At 40.3% G+C, this 8,050-nt stretch overlaps 1 protein-coding gene across 1 annotated transcript in view; it reads right to left on the reverse strand.

The window, feature by feature from the left end:
* Positions 1-6,857: 6,857 nt before the first annotated feature.
* BBS12 (Bardet-Biedl syndrome 12) overlaps positions 6,858-8,050 on the reverse strand; it is a gene marked incomplete at its 5' end in the record, with an annotated part of 10,013 nt that continues 8,820 nt past the window's right edge. Inside the window, one exon of the mRNA XM_019521825.1 lies at positions 6,858-7,857. The remainder of the gene's footprint in view (positions 7,858-8,050) is intronic.

An 8,050-nucleotide genomic window follows, 5' to 3' on the forward strand; every position in this document is an offset into this window, starting at 1 on the left:
GGGAGGTGGGAGCCACGCATAGCCCATAAGGCTGGGTGCACCAAAATCTATCTATATAGAACAGGGGCCAGGATAAATAAGAGCACCGTGTCCAAGGGGACAAATAAAGGCAGCTCCCTTATAATACTTTGATCATCAAAGACATGGCGGGTGAGAACGAGGGTGCTTGCTTGCCAACTTGGCACAGTAGGGGGCACCAGGAGAGATCACGGCCGCTCCTGGGTCCCCGCCCTGTGACACTAACAATTTCCTGTGTAACTCAGTGCTCTGTTATCAACTCCCTACTGGCTCCCTTATTGGTCAGGGGTGGGGGGGGGGAACCCCTCCCTAATCAGAGCATCCTGCCAGGGCCTAGCCACCCCCCCCCCCTCAGCTCAGCACTGTAGAAGGGAAGGGAGGGCTGCTCCAGCATCCCCTGGCTTCTAGCTTGAGCCACTGCAGGCATGTGCATGCATTTCTGGAACAAGAAGAGAACCTCTATCCACCTCCAAATCGGGTTAAGCTTTGCAGGTTAGACTAACCTGCAAAGATTGAAACAATTCAGGATCAGGCTTTTTTAATGTCTGTCCCTAGCCATAATGTGTTCATTAGAGTACCACCTGAATGAACTCATAAGACTAGGTAATAGCAGTGAAGAGTACAGCTCTAGAGTGCATTGTGTCAATTTATCATAGTGAACAAAAACCTGTGTTAAAGCACTGAAACAAGTGCTTTCTTCAAAGTTAAGACTATTTAGTCTTTTTATTAGAAGTCAAGACTCTTGGTTTCTTATTAAATACTTCATTTGTTCACCACAGAGAAGCCAGTTTTGAAAGCATATTACTCCATCCTCATATAGCTCTTGCTGAGACCGTTGCAGAAAGTTGGCCTACTTTTTTACACTACTAAAAGCTACCTTTCTGTGCTGTTAGCAGACTGCAAGACTCAACATTTACTTTTCATCCATAGCAAACACGCACTAAACAAAGACTCTTGTTCAGAACACATACTGGAAATGTTTAATTTCAATAAAACATTAGCCAAGACATTGATGGAAAGGAAATTAAAAAGATAAAAAACTTCCACAGAAAGGGAGAAAAAGGAAGAGAAAAACCCGAAAATCCTCACTTTCTTTACAGATGTTAATTCTGGTATTTATACATACACACACCAAAACAAAACAAAACCAACACCCCCCCCACATATATCATGGAATAAAAACAGAAGATCCCAGTCTGCTTTTAGAAAACAAAGTTGTAAATCAGTTTTTGTTGCTGAGTGAGAGGCAGAAGATGGCAAATAGGGCTAAAAAATTCAGGCAATCCTATAAAAGCTACTGTTAACCCATCCACAGCTTTCAACCTTATGACTCAGCTACACAGGAAAAAGGACAGAAGAACCTAAGAGAGCCTTTGCAGGAAAGGCATGGTACTAGTTAGATGGCTGTAAATGCAGGTGTTTGGACAGACAATATTTTAAAATGTAGCAGAGTTGTGACCCTGGAATAGAAAATTCGTTGTGGCCCTTTAAATGAAGAAAATGGTCACAAAACACTATTATTGGAAAAGTTAGTCGTATTTCACAAGTTACGTTCCAGTCCTTCCTGTATTCTTCCATCTAGCCTCTGTGGGCATTTCAAAACACAATGTGCTGCCCGTCACAGGCAAACTCTAGCAATTAATGTGTCTACCGGGCTTGATTATATGGATTGTGTGTGTTTGCTTGTTCGGGAAAACATTCAATTTCTCACTAGTCTGCATGTCACTTCATTTGATTTATTAAAAGAGCCCACAGAGAAAAAGAGAATCATTCTTATGTTATTAACCTTAAGTGAAACCAACTTTGTTGGCACACTAAAACAGGGTTGGAGTGTGCCACCTGCTGGCTTGTACATGTACAGCATGTTGCATAGTCACAACAGCGCGTCGTCTGTGTTTATACCATCAGAGCATTGGACAAACTGAGTAATTTCATAACACCCGTGTGAGGTAAGTAGGCATCCATCATTATTCCCATTTTGCAGCTGGTGAAGCTTAAGAGAGATGAAGTGGTTTGCTCAAAGGCCACATAGCGAGTTGATGACAGAGCTGATGTTAGCATTCAGGACTTCCTGACTCTCCCTTCTAGGCTCCTGTCTTCCAGAGATCTTATTCATGCACAGTCCTCCGGTGAGTAATTCATTAACAGGCAATAGGCCTGTTATATATTCAGCACCTGAATTAGTGGATTTTAATGCCAGTTATTTCCAAGCTTGAAAGAACCTGCTTCGCCCTCGGTATTTTTGAATTGTAGTCTTTGGAATGCCCTTTTCTGTTAAAGGAGAGAAAGGAAGGGCAAGAACTGGTGTCAAAGTTGGATATTATGTTGCCCTGATTATCCCATAATGGAAAATTGTGTTTTAGGGGGAAAAAAAGTAAAATAAAAAAATGATACAACCAGAGACCATAAACATCCTATATTTTCCATGACAACATAGCCATTACTTGGCATTTTTTTACCTCAAAAAAAAAAAAGTCTTTACATAGCAGAGGCAAACCATTGCTAACCTATCAAATGCACCAGAGAAAGCTGGTAATTGTATACCTTAAAAAATGAGAAGCAAGAACCAGGGGTGGGGAGAGGGCAGGGGAAGCACCTCTTCACCAGCTTTCCGGATACCACTCAAGAAGATACTAGTTAGCTAACATTAATTAGGATACCTCACTATTTTATAGTACCAAGAATCTACTAGCTAATGTCCAGGTAACAAAATATGAAATGTCCCATCAAACATGATTAAAGAGTCTAAATCCTGTCTCAGACTTAGGGGCAGACCACATGGGTCATTTCATCAGTGCTCATTATATGACTGGAGCATAATTGACACAACCCAGTTAGTGAGGAAGACAAACAGTAGGCATGACAATGCTAGACAACAGCTCCAGCTGTATGCTTATTAGCCGCTTAGTTTAGGCATGAACACCGCTTTATGATCAGAGAATGAGTGTGTGTATATTTCTCAAAAATCACATGCATGCACCTGCACGCGCACACACATAACCAATTATAGTTTTTAAGTCTTTTGTTTCTCTCTCTGCTACAAGGAAATATTAGAGCAATAATTTTTTCAGGTGATTTCCCAGTACATACCAACATGTATGTTAATCAAAGCATCCTAGCAGCTCCCTGGTGAAGTCTATGCCTATTTTTTCCACTTACATTACCGCCAGAATCTGAAGTGAATAGAATCAGAGTGAGAAGCTCTACATACAGGCAGATCCTCCCCATTGAAGGAATGCAATGTCTTACCTTACCAAGGTAGAGATGCATCTGCTGCTTCAATTCCCATTCAGATGCAACCTTCCCAGGCTGATATGGCTCCAGTCCTGTCAGAAGTCCTCTCTTGCTGTGGGAAACTATCTTTCAGCTCTCCTTCTGCTGAGAACCCTTTTTTCACCCTCTCTGGAAACTATAGACTAGACCCCCGAAATGAGGACAGGTACCAAGAAGTGCTACCCATCTCATACCAGTATTCCATTATCTCGGAGGGGTTCCCTTTCACTGGCTTCCCCTTCTTCATTCACTTACTGTTTCATAACTGCATAACAAGTACCCACCAAACCAAATGACATTTGTAAGCCTCATACCAGAGATAAGAAACCCAGGCTCCCTCTATTCTTTCCTGTCTAGCTAAAAGACTCTCTCATGTTCTGCAGTACTCCTTCCCAGCATGCCATGTTGCATCCAGTAACAGGTGACCCTCATTAGCCTACAATCAACAAACTAGTGGTACCTAACATGCCAGAATTCATATTTCAACTGGCCCCTAAAAGGACAAAGAGATCTGTTGGACTAGGACCGTGCTTAATGCATTGCAGGGAGCCAGGGATAGGATGGGAGGAATACACCTTGGCAAAGAGTAGAGGGATAAAGGATGGGCAATAATTCTTTCTGATTTATTGCCAATCTCAATGTGTAGGCCATTTCCTGGCCTGAATACCTCCACTGTCTCACCTCTCCTAATTCCAAAGTGAGACTTCTCCTTTTTTTTTGCCAGTCGTGTAGTTTTTATCATATATTCTCAAAAATAAACACTAATAAAAATCATCAGGAAAAAATATATGGACAGAAATCAGGAGTGTAGGGAGGTAATTAAGAAACTAGGGTGACAAGTTGCCCCATGACAAGTTGCCCCCTGGACGAATACCTATGGCCCATGTAAGGTGGGACTTGAAGCTGCAGTGAGCCTGCTGTCTAGGCTCCTGCCAAATATCTGGCCTTTCTCCGTAGCTGTGAAACAGTCTCCCCTCCCTTACCTGAACACACACTTGAAGGTACAACATTAATTCTGGCATCATACCATTTTACACATTCACATATATAACTGTAAACGCCTTATCCACTATATGGCTGCATATATGTCTATGCAGATATGTTAATATGAAGTCAATATAAGCCTGTGTGTTTAAGGGAAGTCAGGAGAAAACACGTGTTCCATGTGGGTGGTTCAACGTAGCAGCTAACGGGGAGTTTAGTCTGGAGCAAAGGACTCCATGCGTGGGTATTATATTTCATTTGTGGGAGACGTGATTTCAGAGTAGCCTGGATATTAATATTACCAAACCGGTGATTTCCACAATCTTCCGTGACTACTAAGATAGAAATTGATGTGAGCAACCATAACCGTGAGATAACAGCATTTTTGTGGGAGAATTTTTCTTTTCAAATGTCAAGATAGACCAACATCCGTTACTCCAAATGCTGTGGTCCAGCAGACTTGAGGCAGTGAGCAACTGACTAGATAAAACAAGATCATTGGTGAACCCTGGGTAACAGCTGAAGCAAGTAAATGACATAGATGCACTTTCCAGCTGATTTGTAGTATTTCTGTTGGCCTTGCCTATAAAAGTTAAGTGTCTAATTACCGAATTATTCTGCCTGAAAGCCTTTTAGAAGATTTCTACATTAGAGTATTTAAATTTACCATTATGAGCTATAAAAAAGCTCTCTTGGAAAATTTACATCATTTTTGGACTTCTCAACTTTGGTGTGTCAGTATGTTCAATGTCTAAGAGCCCTATAAATAGACATTTGGACCATTTCAATACAATTATTGTACAGTTTTTCCACAGTCCACTAAGGCCTATTATTCAAATCAAATGTAACTGGATCTCTTCTCAGGAACACTGGTTATGCAATACCAAAACCAGAAGAGTCATTAGTGCCAAGCCTGACAATTCAGTTGTAAACACTTGTAGAGCAGTGAGAGGGGGATTCCTTGTATTTTTTATGCAGCATTCCCACCTCTTCACAGCTCCCTATGCCTTCACCAATCCATCTCACTCTTTCCTCTCCACCTCTGTATATTTTTGAAAGGTAGACAAGCACATAATTCCTTTAGCTCTAATTGATTAGTAATGAAGAATATAATTGCTTCTTGAATAAAGCTTTCATTTCACTAAGTAGCTGGGGGAGCTCTTCTCTATTCTGTTAAAAAAAATTAGTAACTGTTTCAAAAATAAAATCCCACAAACCTGTGGTATGCATTGGGGGTGGTTCAGATATACCTGATTTCTGACATGTACAATGAATTCTGTCCTAAAGAAAGACATGGCTAAATAACAAAAGATTTTCCCAGTTTTCAAAGCGGGAAGCTTGGAAACTTTTTCCCCAAAACTTTTAAATAGCAACTCCTGCAACCTCTTTTAATCAGAACATTTATAACAGCTTCTCTCTTTTTAATGACATTAGTGAAATGCCTGTATCAAAATACGGATTACAGTTCATAGTTACTGAACTGACAAAGTAACCTCAAAGAGATGTTCAGCCTTCCTTTTTGGGGAGATTATATATGAAAGATATTTATGTGAAATGTTAAAAATCCTAGTTCTTCTTTATTTTCATATTCAACCATAAAGACAGCGGATGCAAATGAGTGTGGCTCCACTGAGGTCAATGGAGCTACACCAATATACACAAAATGAAGATATGTCCTATAATGCAATTTTCCATATGATCTAGTGGGACGTAAGAAACCTATAGGAGACAAGGCATTTTGATAGGTCCATGTCACGTGAATAATAACAAGCCCTTTGAACACCTGGGGAAAAAAAAAACAATAAAGACTCCTCCTGGACCCCCCTCCCCTTCATCCTACCTAAGGATAATTTTAAGGTCTATGCAATCTGTCTGGTTTGCCACGAGTATCCTCGAATCACCCATACACAATACCATCGGATGCTTTAGGGAAGGGCCCTATGTCAGAGTAATAAAAGAGGTTTGCCTCAGGAATATGCAGGATAAATTGTGAGTCAGGGGCTTTGTCAAGGTAAGTGTTTCAAACTGCAAAACAGGTGGGGAAAAACAGGGAAGTGCTGGGGGAGAACAAAGAGAATACAAAGATAAGGAGATATAATACATGTCCATGGTTTTAGACTGGAGTTAGTGACAAAGAGCCCGACAGAGACTTCTTAGGGACCATTCTTCTCCTCTTTTACGAGCTTCAGCTACCAGCAGTCAGAAGGAGCTGATAAAACTAATTAAGCTGGTGAACAGGACGGGTCTTCAGAGGAGTCTCTGAAGGCAGCAAGCTAGCTGGATGCTGCTAATAGAGAGAGAGAGAATGAGTGTGCCCATTGAATGGGTTCAAGGAGCAATCACAGTAAACTAACGGGGCAGTCTGCGGGAAAAGCCTATGGAAACAGAGGGACAAAACTATTGAAAACAGTAAGAGTGCAGTGGCAAAGCCCATGAGGCTTATACTTGTCTTGTAAGCAATTGCTCTTATTTTCTGACTGCTAGGACTTGCATCAAAGCAGTTCCTCCGAGTCCCATGAAAACCCCTAACCTCCACTGTCATGCAAGAAAGTATAGGATCAGACTATAAACTGCACCCGCAATTGTAGTGAATAAGTGATTTAATCCAAAGATTGTCAGCCATTTGCATTACGATGGAAAAACTCTTGAAAGCAGTGACCGGCTGGAGTGCTACCATTTACATTATTTTTCCATTCTATTCTCACTCAGAATGGGAGGCACTTACCATTACGGGTGACTCAAAAGTATTATTAGTTTCAGAAACAGTTTTCCATAGTTTTATACTTTTTTGCTGCAACTTAATTCTAGTTGCCTTCTGGCTCTGGTTGCAATGTGTTACTGCATGGTAAAACCATTCTTGTCTAAATTAGCCAGCCTCAAATTCAGTCTTCAGCCATATTAAAAGCATTGCAGAGCTCAGGCTGTAAAGCTGCCTTTGATGTTAAACGGGGTAATCGGAAAGAACCAAGAAGAAACTACCAAACAAGTAATACCTTAATGTGGATATACTTTTCCTCTTCAAACTAAAAGTAAATTTATACCAAGCTTTGACAGCCTCTATAATGATATTCTCATAAAAAAAATTATTGATTCTTCATAAGAACGCCTACCATGAGGTAGAGCACTCCCAGACATAACGTACTGCAGGACCGGATTCTAAACTTTGTATTTGCAGTTGAAATCTATTTATAAACAGTACGAAGTAAGCTGCATATCTGTGTGCACACATTCTATTTTACATACATTTTGAGCATACAATATTTTTCAGTCATCCTCTAGAATTGGAGGCATTAAATACAGAATTCTTTACAATACTGTGATATATATGCACCATATGATTCTTTCAAACAACTTCCAATCACAGAGATTGTGAATTATTGATAATAATGTGGACTCACAAAATAATGCAGATACCCTTTATGACCATTTTTTTAAACAAATCTAAAAAAATTGTCTTCCTGAGACACTCCTTTACCACACTACATTAACTTTTGAATCAATACACAGGTCTTATGTAGCATATTTCAGAGCATTTTACAAAGGAGCTGGAAAATGCAAGAACACAAAAATGAAAGGACATACCTAGGGATATGCACAGTCCCTAAGCATGACTGTGTTTGAGAGAGGATGGAAATATTAACGTTGCTTTTTGTTCTGTTCTTGGAATATTATCAAATGGCTTCCTGTGTGTTTTTGGGAAATGTATTGTCCTCTGCAACCTTCCACAAATAATTTTTTAATTTCAACACTTAGGAGCAGGATGGGAACAGATACT

Source organism: Gavialis gangeticus, unplaced genomic scaffold (assembly GCF_001723915.1).
Source record: "Gavialis gangeticus isolate Ggan-Ray unplaced genomic scaffold, GavGan_comp1, whole genome shotgun sequence".
Lineage (NCBI taxonomy): Eukaryota > Metazoa > Chordata > Crocodylia > Gavialidae > Gavialis > Gavialis gangeticus.